At 37.0% G+C, this 17,255-nt stretch overlaps 2 long non-coding RNA genes across 9 annotated transcripts; one reads left to right on the top strand and one right to left on the bottom strand.

Annotated features, from left to right (window-relative positions):
- Window positions 1-4,261: 4,261 nt before the first annotated feature.
- LOC143449324 (uncharacterized) lies at window positions 4,262-10,234 on the top strand. The gene is made up of 6 exons (XR_013114556.1): window positions 4,262-8,062; window positions 8,531-8,699; window positions 8,782-8,932; window positions 9,125-9,197; window positions 9,398-9,559; window positions 9,652-10,234. It is a non-coding gene; the product is annotated as an uncharacterized LOC143449324 (long non-coding RNA).
- Window positions 10,235-13,814: 3,580 nt separating this feature from the next.
- Window positions 13,815-16,494, bottom strand: LOC143449322 (uncharacterized). Of its 8 annotated transcripts, none has more exons than XR_013114555.1 (7): window positions 16,147-16,494; window positions 15,724-15,927; window positions 15,346-15,591; window positions 15,021-15,183; window positions 14,730-14,801; window positions 14,264-14,348; window positions 13,815-14,143 (listed from the first exon to the last, which is right to left on the bottom strand). It is a non-coding gene; the product is annotated as an uncharacterized LOC143449322 (long non-coding RNA). The 8 variants fall into 8 exon arrangements; XR_013114552.1 differs by having other exon boundaries at window positions 13,829-14,348; window positions 16,147-16,191; window positions 16,269-16,494; XR_013114553.1 differs by having other exon boundaries at window positions 13,829-14,348; window positions 16,147-16,191; window positions 16,365-16,488.
- Between the last annotated feature and the right edge of the window lie 761 nt (window positions 16,495-17,255).

The following is a 17,255-nucleotide window of genomic DNA, read 5'->3' as shown; positions in this document are numbered from 1 at the left end:
CAATACAACCATATCTCTGAAATTAGCCTTAAAAATTTCTCTTACTTTGAATTCCACCAACCTCACCATACAATGATGTTAACTTGCTATTTTGACACTGACTTCATCTTATGAGTTTATGACAACTCGACTGCAATAGTGTCTTTGTAATGTCCCAGCTGGACGTAAGTGCAGAGGAGCCAAACAAAAACTGGTGGGCATAACGCTATTCATGTTCACTCGATAAAGACATAGAAACACTCAACATATAATTTGCTTATGAATGCAAAATATGAAATACCGTGCGGATTATGGTTCCACTACATCCCATAGTGGAAAGTGTGGCACCAATATGCACGAGGTGTATCTACATTCTCAACAAAATTTTTTTTCTTCAAACCAATTTTTAGCAAAAGCTGTGTTATTAAACAGTATAAGACTGCAATGAATAAGGATACTGGATGTATCACAGCAACACCCGTCGATCTCACATTAGGCCGTCGATGGCATCTGTCATTCCCGTAGCTAAGCGAGATGGATGCATACCTTTTTTCCAGTTGTTTTATTGATTCAACCGTCAAAGTTATAAACTCGACATACGTAGTTAAGTCGGGTATACAGGGGGACCTCGTTAATCCGGACCCCGAACAACCGGAATCCCCGCTATCCGACACAAAACTGCCGGGAACGGATTTCTTCCTATGCGTTTTACCCCTTTAATCCGGAAACCCCGCTGTCCGACTCCGACACAAAAGTTTTGGAACAAATGTGCTAAATAAATAGCAATAAAATCCGATAAACCGGATTATTAACAGTTAAGCGAATTTGATTCACGATTGTCCTAATACACTATGTAGGCCTACACTGGGTAGTTAGTTGACGAAACAATAGCTGATTATCTACGCATAATAACGTTGCGGTCTTTATTGATTCAAAAGTACAGTACTGTACAGCATTGCGCTTTGTAAAAATTTTTAGCCGCACAGCTTTTTAGTCATACTATGAAATACAGTACAGTATTTTAGAAACGAAAAAATTAATTGTTCATCAACAGTAACATACAACGCTTCCGAGGTCGCAAAAAAATACGTACATTACATCGGTTGAGTGCGGCAATCTATTGAAGACATACTACTGCAACTCAATCGTGCTATCAGCTTTTGATATCGCATTGCGCAAAGATTGGAAACAGGTCAAAGAAAATTCAAGACTGCTGGTCCCGCCGGAATGCTTCGCCATGCAAGAGCGGTTGTCAAACCGATTTGCAGCCGAATGTTCGTCACTTGGAGAGCATTCGCCTTTAATACGGTGGTTCTGGGGTTCGACACTGGGTCGGATCATACAAAAAATATAATTTTATTTTAGTTGCTGTCCAGCCAGAAAGTCGGTACTTAGAATTGGAGTAAGGTGCATACTGCGTTTTGTACACGGTGCTGCATTTGCAAGATTGATTGATTTTTTACTTTCCGATAATCCGGATACCCCGCTAAACCGACATTTTTTGATGAAACGAAGTGGTCCGGATTAACGAGGTCTCACTGTATTAGGCGCAATTTCTGGAAACTTTTCAATTACACGCTTGCCTTTATACCTACTGGCCATTAGCTATACTTGTATGATATCTTATGCCTAACTTTACTTATCTATAGTTTTTTGAAAAGCAACCACTAACTAGCCTACTCTGCAATTAAAAAAGTGCTGTGCGGCGATTTCTTTTAAGAAAACTATCAACAAAAGCGCAACCGAGGGAAGAAATGGCGCAGTGTGAAACGCTCTTAATTATGACTTGGCCGACGCACTTCGCTCAGCACGTGCTATTTCAGTTAATAAAGATGGAATATAAGACCATATAACCATGTTATATGGTCTTATATTGAACTTTCATGTTAGTTATTATAAATACTTACATACATTCTATTCACAAAGCAGAAAATACAAAAAATCAAACGTAACTAATCACAATCAGAAAAAGACGATCAGTAATGTTGACTAGGGCTAGAACGTGGACGAATATTTGTACAACAAAAAAACAAAACTTGTAAGCAAAAATATCTCACGACAAAACCCTTTTTGTTTAAACAATTTCACACTATCGGCAAAATTTATCATACACCAATTCTCTAGATATGTGGTATACTATACAATTACGCAAAGTGGTTTAAGCTCATTTAGACGTTTTGTTACTGGCTAACGAATACCTAACTTTGCAGAGATGGAAAAACATTATCTACTAAATTCTAATTGGTTGGTTCATGTGTTGAATGCTATTAAAATTACCAGTTTAAGACCACAATTATTAATTGAGAATAATAACAAATAAACAAGTAATTAAAAGCTTGTAATGCACAGTGAACAAGTTTAAACAAAAGTTTAAATATTAAACAACGATTTCGTAACTTATTAGCTTTCATAATTCTCAATCACGCTCAACACAGGCCAGAATATTCTATAATACGACACGGCGTAAAGTTGCTCTCTTGACCTCTACCCACGTGTGCATCGAAGGTGCGGGTCGCTGCTTTGCACTACGCAAGAATTTTGGATTTTTTGGACTCAACTGCACTTACTATACCCGATATTAGGCTACCAAAAAATTGAATTCCATGACCTAACCGCTAATTATATTGTACCACCGAGCCGACAATTCATCATTGCATTGGCGAAATATCTTTTCCAAAAATTATCAAAAGGCCGCCACTGTTGGAGAAAATCGTGCGTTTGAAGCTATTTTTCAGTTTCTTGTTATCCTAACTTAAATGTTATAACATAGGCCGAGTAACCTAAACTTAACCTAAATCTACCTTTTAATCTTAATTTAACGCCAATAAAACCTAAAATAACTAAAATCAACTTTTTGCATACCAAATTGATATTACCAATTCTCCTAACCTAACCGCCTATCTTTAACAACAGGACAACAGGCTGTCTGAGTGCCTGACCTACATACAGTGCAATAATCCACTCTTTCACCAAAAGGCACAAAGTTCCAAACGGTGCGATAAAAAGATAGCACAGGAAACGAGGATAAGGGAAAATGACGGCATCAATTTTCTTTTTTCAAAAATCTGTAATAGACGAGTTTTGAGATACTGAGAGCAAACTTTGAACAGAGTTAGTGAGTTTGTAGCACTGTAAATTAAGAACTAGGCAACAAATTTTTTTTGTGACAAAAAGGAATTCATTTGCAACTTACCTGAGCGAAATCTTCACAATCCAATGGCCAGGACGCTTTCCTTTTAAAAAAGAATTAAAGTGCATCGACAATTTCCATTGTTAAGTGTGGGCGATCGAAAACATTTTGCCACCAAGACTATAATTCGGAAAGGGTCTATAGACTCTATACTCTAGTCCAGGCATGTGCAACCTTTTTCACTGGAGGGCCAAATACAAAATTTTGAATGACATCGCGGGCCACATGAATTTAAAAAAAAAATTAGTATCGTTTTCCTATGAAAGTAGTTTATGTAGTCAAGAAACAGATTTCATGCAGTCCACGACACACGTGTGTGCGACAGTTTATTGAAAAACTGTGAATAATTGTTGATGGAAGATGAGGAAACTAAATTCAGTCAAGCGTATTTAATCACAAATTATTGTGATTTTTGCTGTTGCAGATCTTTGCAAACTTTTGGAATATTTGCTTTTACAGAACTACATTCTTACGCAGCATTCTTACATCATAAAGCTTGAGCGCAATATTACTGTACACAGCGCGCGAAAATTTCATTTGCTTTGATGTAAACCGCATCAAAGAGTGATGGTTAGCATACACTTCTAACATTCTGCAGAGCACCATGCGGGCCGCACGGAACAACCTGGCGGGCCGCAGTGTGGCCCGCGGGTCGCTGGTTGCACATGTCTGCTCTAGTCTATAGCTAACAACAACATCTTGCTGATTGCACTTAGGAGTAGGCTTACCATACGTCCCGCTTTAGCCGGGACAGTCCACCTTTTTAACGTCTTGTCCCGGCGTCCCGATTTATTAGCCAAACGTCCCGATTTGGCACTCAGTCAGCCAGCATAGGCATACCGCATAGAAGCCATACACGAACATTAGCATGTTTTTATTATTGTTTTTGCTGTGTAGCGTACCGTTTCTTCTTGAAGAAGAATTCGTGATCTTGTTTGTTATTTATTTCATTGTATGCAATAAAAATGTTATTGTGACGTCATTGTTAGCCGATAATTGGTACAGCTTGTTACTTTGGCTAATGGTTTCATTGTTAGCTAGTTCAGCTAATGCTGTGGTAGCTTGTAGAAATATACGGTGTTCTTTTCACCCCATTCGTCAAGGATTAGCCCATAGGAAAGGGAAAAAGGAATGCACGGATTACCCATTCGTATGGGCTGAAAAGAATATTTCCATCTTTTAAAGTAATTGTTGTAAGGCTAATCGTGTTGGAATGAGTAATCCAACCGAGCGGTGGGTTGAATAAGTAATCCAGTCGAACTGCTGTGGCTGGTCATCGTACGGTACGATTGGATGGCTTAGGCTACTGGTGTAGACTACTGAGATCTATACCGGTATGTATGGATAAGGTTTGTATAGTGATTGATGAACGTTGGAATGCCTTGCACAAACTATAAACGGATCTCACTAAAAATCTGAAAAGGCTGAAATGAACAAAATAGCCTAGTTTTCGATTTCAGTTCTTTCATGCGTTTGGTGTGTCTGGCATTAACGCTGCTTAATTGGTCCTGTTTCGTAGACAAGATATAGGTTATCTACCTCGGGCTTCTAGGCACTGGAATAGCTGTATGCTTACTTACTGAATGTAGAATCCAAGCAAGTTCTAAAGACTGCTTAATTGTTGCACATAGTGCAATGCACAATGGTGTTTGAACTGGCAATCCAGCCAACGATAGACCGGTACTCTAGTAGCCAAAAGTCACTTTTTCGTGTTTGCAGTGCTCATGCACTGTATTAAATTGAATTGTGGTAATTGCATGGTGCTTTTGTTCAGCATCAGGTTGAAATAGTTTTGCCTTCAAGCTGGAGTGATTGCATCAATTATATACACGCGGCATACACTGCTGAACATGTTATGGAAGGTCTTTGTCCGTGCAGTTCTAACTCACCCACTGTATTTATCCAGAGTCCCAGTGTGGCATAAGGTCGAAGTGTTTCACAGCAATCGACATGATTTTCTTTATTTGGCGGCTATAGGATAGAAGTATCTAGAACTTCATATGTCAATTTAGTTCGCTTCCATTAACCTTTGTGGTAATCTTTAATTGCTCCAGCCCCACTTATCTGGCTAGCTTTTAAGCAAGTTCTGAATGATTTAGGTATGTTTATCAGAAGCACTGAACTGGAGCAAGCATTGGTAATACCCCAAGGGCGTAACAATGGTAGTGCTACTGGGTAGTGAACACTGCCTAATTGCCAGCTCTAACCATTCGGCTACTACTCAACATTGCTGCTTTCTTACATAACGAGCTTGCAGAGTACAGTGATCTTGTATGATTGTCAGAGAACTTCGAAATCCTGAGTGGAGTGAAAGAGCAACTTAACATTCTAGTATTCCAAAAAGGAAATCCATCTGATATGCAGATCATAAGCAAAAGGCAATCATTTAATTTGTCTTGACTTTCGACAAACGAAGGTTTCAATCGTTCTCAAAGAGTGCTATTTGTCGATTATATGCATTCATGAGTTTGCAGATTATTACAAATTAAAAATGATAATAAACGGCCTCTAGAAAATCAACGTCCTGTGTCAAAATATCCCTGTTTTACCATCAGCCTGCTTCCTGTGAGCAAGATGTTATTTGGCAACACAAGCTAGATGTTTGAGCTTGAGTCAAGTAACAACTGGGTCTTGCTGCAATCCAAAAATTGATGACTATGTATTCCATGGGGAACGTGGGGATACAATAGCTGGATATATTGTAATCTTTATTTTGCAATCTCCTTTGCGCTACGTTCACAAGTTACAATGTTTGCCATTCCCTATTTTTACAGGGTTGAGCAGAAACAACCATCTTCAGACAGCAGGCAATTAAGTTGCACCCACGCCATCCTTAGCAGTGTAGAGCCAGTGAGCAATGGGTATCTTGATTTTATTTATCCGGCTTGCTTTTTTGCTGAGGCAAATAGTTTCGGGAGGAGCAATCAGAGTGGCTCCGCTGAATAATGTGCAAGGTAAGGAGTGACTCTATCGCACTGAAGCCCAGCAGGTTCAATGCTCACAAAAACAGAAAAATTGTCATGCTGTGGGGTCCTATAGCTCTACATCCAGTCACAGGATGCTGTTTACTATAACAGTGTCGATTTGGTGCCCCATGCCCATTAGTCATTTTTTCACTTGAGGTGACCAAAGATGTAAATTTCCTGCAAGGTGAGCTGTTGATGTTAGCTTTAAGCTCACTTTTTGCTACCTTGGTGTTAGGGTAAATGGATGCTAACACTCATTGTTGAGCTTTATTGTCCAATTTTGGAAATACACCATGGCTAAGTGATCATGTCTTGACCAAGGGCCAGCTCAATGTTTCCCAATTTTTGGCCGAGTACACGACCGCTAGGTTGTACACCGCATAGTAGTATTTAGACTACTTTATGTGTTTAGTCGATCGTCATCACTTGAGTTCACTGACCACTTGGCTCAACTGTGATGGGCAATTTACCTCTTGTCGTTAAGAACAACAAGTGTATTGGCAAAGCTGCTGTCATTGCCACAGTCAAGTATCTTGGGCATGTATTTGACACTGACGCAAGGTCTGTGCTGGGGAAACCAGACTCGCTTAACATATATATCTTGCTGTGCTTACATTGTTTGCGCCTACTCAGGAAGTCACAGGAAGAATGGCGATATACTTGTAGACCTTTTATGGTAAGCAAGCCACTAAGCGATACTGTGTAGTTCTTATAGCTGGAACGTTCTTGTTGATTTGCAGATCATGTTGTTAGTAGTAGCATCAAGCGGGACAAGGAGAAAATAATTCAAAGAGAGAAAACGAAACATTGTGACCAACCGGCAGTCAGAATAAGTAGGCACACGCTGTGGCAGAAATTGCCATACGAGAATTGTAGTGCTGATCAATTTAAGATGCTGCTCTCAGCAAAATTTACTTCTATTGAATGTGTTAAGACAAAAGAAAGTTTTATTGGTTTCTGCAAAGAGTTTTTTTTTGATGGTAGTAATTATTTTCTAGGGGTAAAGAAGAATTTTCAATGTATTTTGATTTGATTTCGTATTGTAAGTTCTTAAATCAAAATTATTTGGAAATCAACATTATCTACCACCAAGCATTGTTTGCCTGCTGAATTCTTCCATCAGATGCACCTTGTGAAAGTTCGCTATCGCCGAATGTTGGAAGTAAATTTATAATGCATGAAGTTGTTTAACTTGAAAACATTTTTTCACATGTTACTTTTACTAAGCTTTCTTGTGCCAATTTTACCCTAGTTGGGAGCATGAAATTCTGAAGCCTGTCTTGACTTTCTGGTTATCTGTTTTGCATATTCTTCGAATTATTTTGGAATATCCAACTACCTCGTCAATTTTAGTCCGTTTTTTAAATGCTAACTTTGAATTACTGACTTTACAAAGGACAGGAAGGCACCATTTGTTGTCCAGGACAACTCTCCAACTTTAAGTATTTTGTAATTGCATGTTTATTACATGATCTTACAAAATTATTAAAATTTGTCCTTTTTTAGATTTCTTGTTTGAGGGAGTGTTAAATGCCACTAGTTATAACTATTGCTATTTGTTTACTAGCGTTTTGACAACCATTGTGTTTTAACGTTGGATTTACAATTACAATGCAGAAATATAACCAAAGATCCAAAGCGTTAATCCTTTTCGAAAAAGAACACTCGCAGGCTACAATTTATTTTTTTCTTCTATTCAGGAACTGAAAATTGGTAGTTTTTATGCAGTTGCATGATTTTTTCAAAAATTTTCAAGGAAGAAGTTTGTACACAACATCACTTGTATTTCATGTAAGATATGTACAAGGTCTGATATTCTGGCTGTTTTGCTTAATTGATTGCTTGCTTCAATGAATCATTGGCATTATGCCGTCAAAGACACAATCGAAGTTCTCACTCAATATAACTTCACATCATTTTTCACCTGGTAAGTTGCATGCATTGATTTCATGCTAACTGTGCTCATTACTAAACTTGCATGTCGAAATTTTATTTTCTAGGTTTGATTGTGAAATTTATGTCACAGTGTAAGTTGGATTAGTATACATGACTTGAAGTGAATGCTGTTTGTGACTTCACATGATATGTGTGTAATAAATTTCCAAAACTGTGTTTTACTGTTATGTTCATTGTTTGTTACAAAGCCAAAGATACTGATTGACACTGTTAAAGCTTGAGAGGCTTAAATTACTTTGCAATTTGCTAATATACATAAATGAAGGTTTCACTATGTTCACAGCTGAACAGTGAAAGTACTATTTAGACAAGTTATCCAGGTGCTTTGTATAAAGTAATGTCTTGCTAGTTGTCGGTGTTTCTCAGTTTCAATTTATGTTTAGTTTTTTTATTAAGCTTTCAAATGTTGTGTAGTAATGTTTGATTGTTGTATTTCAAGATTTCAAACTCTGCCTGCAAGTGGAAAGAACTTCCAAACCAAAGAAAACAACTATGGAAATAACAAAGCAAATATCTTTAATGCTGAAAGTTGTATGCCACTAAGTAAATTGGATGAAAACATGAAAAACAAAATTCGAAAGAATGCCATTGCTCCGATAACTCAAGCTGTAGGTTGCTGTGTATACCATACTATGTTGTACCCGTGCTGTACAGTGTACACCAAACATAGGAAACTTGTTTTTGTTTTAGTGTGATGAACTTGAAGAAACTGGTGCGGCCGTTAGTGGAATGGCATTTGTTAATGGTACATTCCATGCATTTTGAAACAGGGATGTAAGGGCATATTTCTTGGAGCAAACTGATCTAAGTGGCTTTATAGAGGTTTTACAGTGCTGAAAAGGTAATTTTATGTAATTAACTGTGTCATTTCTAAACATTTGCTAGAACATGATTAACTAACCTATACTGCAAGCATATATTATAATGAACTTTCGTAGTACTTTTCTTGTAAACTTTTGTAATTAAGCATGTTAATCATGAAGTATGAAAAATTTCTTGTTAGAAGTAATGTTTTCTGTATATTTGTATTCAGCTGGTGATGCTTCCAAGACAAAAAAACCATGAACTGCAAACAGAAGTTTGTTAAACTTTTAATATGAAATATTGTAAGTATTTTTATGCCTACAGATTGTCTTTTTTTAGCGTAACGGTGTAAAATGAGAAATGTTTTTGTTAGTGTTGCCTATTGTTGCAAGCAATGGAATGTATGTGGTAAATAAAATAGAATTGATGGAAATTGTTTCATCTTAATTACATTAAGTTGTTTTTGTGCATACCTTGGTATTTTTGATCTGGTGCTTTTCAGGTGAGACAATGCACAAATCCCATTGACATATGCTAAAATTAACAAGTTCAATATCACTGGAATGCCTTGTGGAATACCATTTCAAAATCTCTGCAGCTGTGGTCCAGTTGATTGCCAGAAAAGTATTGATGAGCAAAAAAATACTATGATTCTGAAAAGGGGGTAAGTGATGTGATTTCTGTAATCTTTGCATTGATAAAGAGATTACAATTTACAATTTTTACACTGTGCTTTTTCTGTTATACTCTTTATAGCAATTTAGAACTGGCAGATAAAGATCTAGTTCTTTTGATGATAACTGATGATTGTGAAAATGAAGAAAATTTGAACTTTCCTGAGGTGATAGACCAACACATTGATCAGTAGATTGGAAATCTGTAAATGATTCAGTGTTTTAATCAAACATTACATCATTTACCAGCCTTATTTTTGTAATGTTTGTTATTTTTACGTTATCATACGACGGTGCAATGATTTCATCAAGCCAATCTATTGTGGTAATCTACTGTACGGTATGCAATTATCACACACGCATTGGTGAGCGAAAAGTTACTGGTCGTTGTTTTTCCATATTTCTACGGTTTCATTTGTTCTGTGCGCCTTTTACAGTATTTTGTTGTTAACTTAAGCTGCAATCATTCCATTTTAAGATTTCATCCTTCATTCATGTCCGCATTTTCGTAATTTTAAGAAGTTAACATTGATTAATTGTAGCTATATTGGATGCATATGTAATTGTTTGTTGTTTTTTTATTTTATCGTCTTCAGTATTTTCGTTCTTTTGCTTTACACTTTTTGACGGTGCTTTCGTGGAATATACTCTGCTGAATCAAAGCATTTTTAGTGATAATGACTCACTGCTTTAAATTGGTAAGGTAATTTTCTATTAAGGCATATTTTCTTGGTGAAATTATTCCTTTTTAAATTGGTTGGTTGACACTTACACTAAAAAGCAGTTACAATATCTGCAAAACTTTGATATGTAGGCCGCACTTTTGCGATACGAATACAAATGGACGAAACAAGATAAACGGTTTCTTTGTTAAGTTGGTCGCATGCCAAATTTGATGTCACCACATTAATAACAGAAAATCGTGATGTTAACTTCAAAATTTTACTCGCCCCTTTTTAGCATACCCACCGCATGACAACCACGAAATAGTAAGAAAATTGTTAAGTTTAAATCAGAAAGAAATTTGTTTTCGGATCATCAACTGTCTTATCTGGTCTAAACATCGACAACTGTGTACCCCCTTGTATAAGAAATTGCTGTAAAAGTATAAATTTGTTGTTGCCGGATGGCATAGCTGTTAATTTGCTGTACCCTTACCTTGTTTGTTATCGTCCGCGTGCAAGTTTCCGCTCTATTATTAACATCTGCTTCGGATTTTTGAAGTGTAAAGCTTAAACGACTCGCTTGCCGGCACCACTTTAAAAAGGAACCACCAACGCAAGTTCTATGCAATATAATCCAAAGCTCTTATCATATGGGTGGACGACATCTTTTCGGGTGATATTAGCGAAGTGGTAGGTGAGCTCAATCGCTACAAGGCCATAAATTTCCAGTTTTACGTAAATGTCTCCAACAATATCACGTCGGAACTTAAAATACTGTTTACTAACGTTCAACATGCGTTTACAATAGTATAGCCTTTTTATTGTATAACATTTTGGCCCTCTTTCAGGTTTACATGGTAAAACAAAATCAATAAAACACATTTTAAGACCTTGTTTCTGGGTTTGCCAATTATTGTAGATAAGATTGATCAAAAGAAAATTTCCTGAAAATAAATGGTTTCTTTTATAAAACGGTGTATCAGAAGGGAAACCTTGGCAGGACTTACAACCTATTGTAATTATTTATTGTATCGCTTCAACAATTATTACCAATCAACCTCGTTATGAGTCACATCCCATCCCTTTACCAAATTTCGTCTTACCTGACGACTCTCTAGACACCGCTAATGCAGCCCTTCGCTCTTGGAAAGACTCAATACAAAAAAGCTAGCGCAGTGAAGGGTTTTACGAATTCAATACTATCTACTGCTCGCAGTTCAGCAGCCGAAAGGAATGGAGTGTCTTAAACAATCTCGCTGGCCGGTCAGTTCGCTTGCCTCGTCCATCCCTTCTCTCATCCAACACGATCGCCACACAACTGACTAAATGCGGAATACAGGAAAAGAAGGACCAGACTTGTGGGAAAAGAAGTGTTTGACCTTTGGAGGTTAGAAACATCTGATGGCGAAAACATCTCTGGTCATTTCTCCCCAAATGAGTTCCCTGCCGTCCTCCATCAAACAAAGCCAATCAATGTTCCGGGTCTAAAATACATCTGCCCAGAGTTCCATGCCGGTCCTGCCTTGAAGTATTGGTTAAGTAGCTTTCGGCTATCTACTTGCGGCACCATAAAATTTAAAAATGTGAAGAAGAGCTTTTGTCGTCGCGACCCAAGTCTTCAAGCACCGTTTGGGGACCCAAAGAGTTATCGCCCATAACTCTTTTGCGAGTTTTCTGGAAAGTCCTCAAACGTTTGATCTACGCTGAGTCGAGTGATACTTCCAAGACAAAAAAAACATGAACTGCAAACAGAAGTTTGTTAAACTTTTAATATGAAATATTGTAAGTATTTTTATGCCTACAAATTGTCTTTTTTAGTCGTTTTTTACTCGTAATCGACTTCCTTCCCCCCTGGCTGAAGTACAGATCACTCTTATGACCCAGGGTATCGAGAAAAGCTTCAAGACTAAGAAAAAGGCCGGTGATGTACTTTTACAACTTACAGCTGCCCATGATACAATGTGGCACCGCAGCCTTGTCCTCCTTAAACATCTATGCGCTCTTCTGCCCAGACCCCAAATATCTTGGAATAATCTCGAACAGTTCGCTCACGTTTTGCCGATAACTTGAGTCACTACGCAAGAAACGTACATCCCGGGTCCCCCTGAAAAGAGAAATGATGACCTCATGCATGGTCACTTGGCTGTTACTCTTCGTACAACAGCTGTGGTTCTACTATACCCCATCGCTGAGTAGCTTCCTGCGCATGTGTAAGGGATTACATCGCACAATCACCAAATACATATTGTCATAAACGGTGTTTTGCACACTACGACGTTTAACGTATTGTACTGGATTTCTGGGTCCCACACCACTGGAGAACATTCTCTTCCTTGCGGCCAGTTCAGTTCAGTTCGGCCAGTTTAACAAGCTACGGGCATCCAACCTCCTGGGTTTCACCGCGATAAAGCCATTCTTTCCTTTGCTCTTCTGGCGACAAAGCCAACCCGTCAGCTTCACCCGAAGCTTTCTGTCTTTGCAGACATACAATACCGACGACTAAAAGCAAAACAGCTGTTGGTACCGACCAAAATTCAGTTACGAGAACAAGCCGAAAATCCAAAGCGGCTTCTTGGACCAACCATAAATAAAACATGGAGTGGCAGGAAAACCCTGCCCAGACTTGGCAAATTCAGTACCGACGCGCAGTCCAAAACAATCGGATTTTGTTGCTCAGGATGGCCTGGGTACGACTTAACTCCTAGCTAACCGGTGTTTGGCATATCCGCTAAACTCGGTATGATCTGCGGGGTTTGAGTGACACCACACAACGCTGTAGTTACTCCACACGTTTCCCAACATCTAGCTTGGTGGGCTGAGTAACAGCTGGGTCACACAACGACGAATACAGTTTTTTAGTTACTTACTAGGTGAAGATTTTGCCACAGAAATAAAAATTTTCCATCGTTGTAGCTGTAAGGGAGTACAACATCGTTTAAGTATTGACTCGTAACAATGTTGCAAGTTGCATTCTTGAGCGGACTGTTTTAAGCCGAATCGTGCATTGGTCATTCATTAAAGAAAAGCTACGGGATTTATTGTAAACCTTAACTTATAGCCTGTACTTAATTAAAAAACTTTTAACGTTGTTGCCTTGGCCAGTAAACGTATAGTAATGAGAAGTTTGTTGATCATAAGCAGTAGTAACCTAAATACAGGTTCAATCTTTTAAAAAATTTTGTTTATTGGCATGTTTTTTTGTGCAACTAAAGGCCTGACGTCGTGTTATGGCCACAGAAGAAGGGTTTTAATCGTTGGGATGCTGTTTCTTTTAGCGGAGTTTTATTTTAACCATCCATGTGCGTATCAACAACTCCTGCAAGTGCAATAACCATGTTCTTTAAGTTTTCAAAAATGTTTTCCGGCATAAATATTATTTGGTTCAGTATTACCGTTAACGCTTTCTGCGTTGGGTAGCCGTCGTTATAGCAAAACAAAGGGTTCAAGTCTTTGCTCGTTTTAGGTCAACGGGCATTGCCGATTTTTGCAATCATCATACTCTTTCTTTGAAATATTTCATAGGAGCTATCACTGCCTGAGAAAAGCTACTGAGGCAAAACAAACATATGGCAAGTGTATATGTGATGAACGTGTAATACCCAAAATGCGTATAAAAATGGAAACAAGCTACTTAAACGTGATTTTGTGGCGTAACTCGCTCACTGGCATGGGTTAAAACTACTTAGTTTAATCTTCATCTTCGTTATCTGAACATTCGCTTTCCGAGCCAAATCCAGTTAAAATTTCTTGAAGCTCAGAGAAATGTATTGGTTATTCACGTCCACCATCTTCAGTCTTCGTTAGGTCCATTTGCTTGAAAGGGTGCTGGGCCCTTTATGAAACAAAGAAGTTCGACCTCTGCTTGCAACTGATGGGTAACCGCATATGGTTTCACAACCTCACAGCCTTCTGCAAGAATAGGTACTATGTCTATTTACTATTGACAGGCATTGATTTTAAACTGGCCCAGACCCGACAACCATTTAAAAAGTTATGCTTTTCATATCACTTTGTGGAACATTCTGGTACTTTTTATACACAGTTATCCAATGATGAATGTTTTTGTTAATCTTCTTGATGCTTCGCACTAACCGTTGAACAATTGTTTAACCAGCTGAAAAATCATCATGTTCTAAGTTAGAAACAATAGAACAGTAGCTTTATCTACCTGTATAACGTACCTCTATGCATAGTGCATGCACAAACTACCTGGGTATTTTTGAATGAAAGTAGACAAAAAAAAATTTTCAATATTTAATTAATAAATATTCTCCAAAATTTCTGTTCTTTTTTTCGTCATGGCACTTGATAAATATGTAAGCATTGTATCATTTGTTACTTTCCAACATCAATGTGTGAGTTAAACTTTACCACAGGAACTTTTCTTAATGGTTTCTCATATTGCAGTAGTGGGACGTTACAATATTTGTTTAGGTTTTGGCATGGAGAGCTATTGTAGTAATTTAATTTAACACTGATATGTCCTTCAACTCACTTAGCAATTTGGTCAACTTTTCCAGAAAGTATGTCAGACGCTGTGTCCTCTCTCAGACCTTCAACTTCTTCTCTACAAATTAACAATATTATATATACATATACAATTATACATAATTCTAATTCTATACTTCTATTCCTAAAGGCATTAGTACTTAAATTTGTACGTTCAACAGTTTCGCAACTTTCAGTTTTGCCAATACAATCTACAAACAGGAACTAGCATAAATTTTATAAACAAAAACTTTGTATTGAGAAATGTAAACATTCAGAAAACATTTAGTCAACTCACTTCAACCAATAGTATTCTTGTAGTTTTAGTGAGTATTCTTCTACCCAAGAAAAGGATGCCATTTCAGCAGAAGAACACGACTCTGGTTGCAAACCTATTGCTTTTAACGGATGTTGTATTAATTTTCCTGCAAGGTTTAAAGTGTAATGCTACACTCTCATTTCTGAAAATAAATAACAAGGAACATAATTATACAAATATTTGTGAAAGTTTAGTTAAATTCGCAGTTTGTTAAGATTGACTACCTATTTTTAATATTTCTATACAGTAAATAGTGTAATACTAGTTTTAGTGGAAGTAAAAAAATGTAATTGTTTCTAATTACCATCCATATGTCTGGCAAATGATACCAAACAAAAGAATGACAGTTATCCTTGCACTGACAACAGTAACATACTTTTGGCCCACAATCTCCACCACACATTATGTTGACAACTTCTTTAAAGCAGACACAGCAAGGGTGTCGCTCAGGCGATTAAAGGGTTATGGAAAACTTAAACAACTTTTCTTTAAGTGATCGCCAATCTGAAAACCGATTCTCTGATTTCGTAACTCAAGTTTTCTTGCAACCCTGTGATAAAATGAAAACCAATATTCATTATTCAAAGTGAATGTTAAGTGAATATTTCCAGTAAAAAAAATTGAATAGAAATGTCAAATATATTGGAAATCTCTTTACTAATTAGTAATTACTTTCATTCACCTCCACAAGAACTGTTAACATTACTAGTGCTTGGTATTTCAGGATTTGTAGCAGTTATATTAACTCCCACAGAACCTCATGTAATTCTGTGACTGTTTGTATTGGCATTCAACAATGGACCAAATGTTTTGCAAAAGAGGCAAACCAGTCATGTTCTTTTTTGGGTCCTTTTATCCAATATCGAAAATTAGCTTTTGTTGTTGCCTATGCAATGCAAAATATATCATTAATAAATTGTAACCACTATTATTGCTGGCCCATGTAGCAAAAATAACAGGACTACCCTGATTAAGATTAGCGAATTATTGGTATTAAGGCTTGAAACTGGTATGACAACTAATTTATTGCTATCTTATTAGCTATCCTTTTTAAACAGACTTTGCATAAAAAAAGTGTAAAAAACAAATAAGTGTTTCTCCAAACCTTGGTATTTTCTTCTCATTTACTTCACGATACTTTGATAATTGCCTGGTGAAACACAACAAAATATATGCAATATGTCAGTAAGTAATGACAAAACACATGCAATATGTTCCGTTCTTAACTTCATTTGTCATCACCAATGCTACGTAAGTAGCAAACCAAAAGATGTAGGCTACTTGAAACCAAGTACATCTTTCCACATCTTACAGTAGACGTACTTGCTCCTTTTAATTTTCCCATTCCTTGACATGTAGGTCAAGTTTCTATTTGCAGTAAACATACAGGCAAATTCTTGTGCTATAAATATTTTAGTCTAATAATAACAACAATAAATTCAAACCTGCAAGTAGTGAGGAGTTAAGTAAAAGCATGCACATAGTCATTTGAAATTGACACACTACCAAGTCATTTAGATATTGTTGTGTAATTTCTATTAGCTGTGAAACCCATATCTGAAGTCAAACTAACATGAATACTTTCTAATGCACATATAAATATACTGTATACGATTGCACAAAAGTTGAGAATACCCAGTCTCAATATCTGTCTATGTCAAAAAATTTATGATACAGGTGCCGTGACTTATGACTTACAATACAGCATTGAAGATTATATTAACGTTTGGTCAAGTATACATAAGTTACCCATATTTACGAGTGATTCGCACAAGCAAGCTGGGGGTGCATCCCATACTGTCTATTTTTTACCTGGATACCGTTGCAGTGACTTGCTTGCCACGACAATTTGATATGAAATATATCACAAACACAAAGTATACACAGCTCAACAATATATTTAATACTCGAAAGCTCCTATCGCCGAGTTAGGTGGGAGTTATACACATTTTTTTGGGTCTGGTTAGCAAGTGGCCCACAAAATATATTCATAAACAACAAAACGTTTTCGCGCATATAATTTCTGTTCATGAAAGAATTGCATAGATTGGTAATATCCCAAAGAACCGCTGATTTACAACAACTATTATAAAAAAGGGTAAAATTTAATCTGCCTATAAAGAAGTTAGATAGAATACTGACATTTTATGTTAAATTTAAGCAATTTAAGTTAAGTTGCTACTACGATAAACAGCAAATATTTACAAAGTTCAT

The sequence above is a fragment of the Clavelina lepadiformis genome, chromosome 3 (genome assembly GCF_947623445.1).
Source record: "Clavelina lepadiformis chromosome 3, kaClaLepa1.1, whole genome shotgun sequence".
NCBI lineage: Eukaryota > Metazoa > Chordata > Ascidiacea > Aplousobranchia > Clavelinidae > Clavelina > Clavelina lepadiformis.
This window is presented reverse-complemented; position numbering and strand designations above follow the sequence as displayed.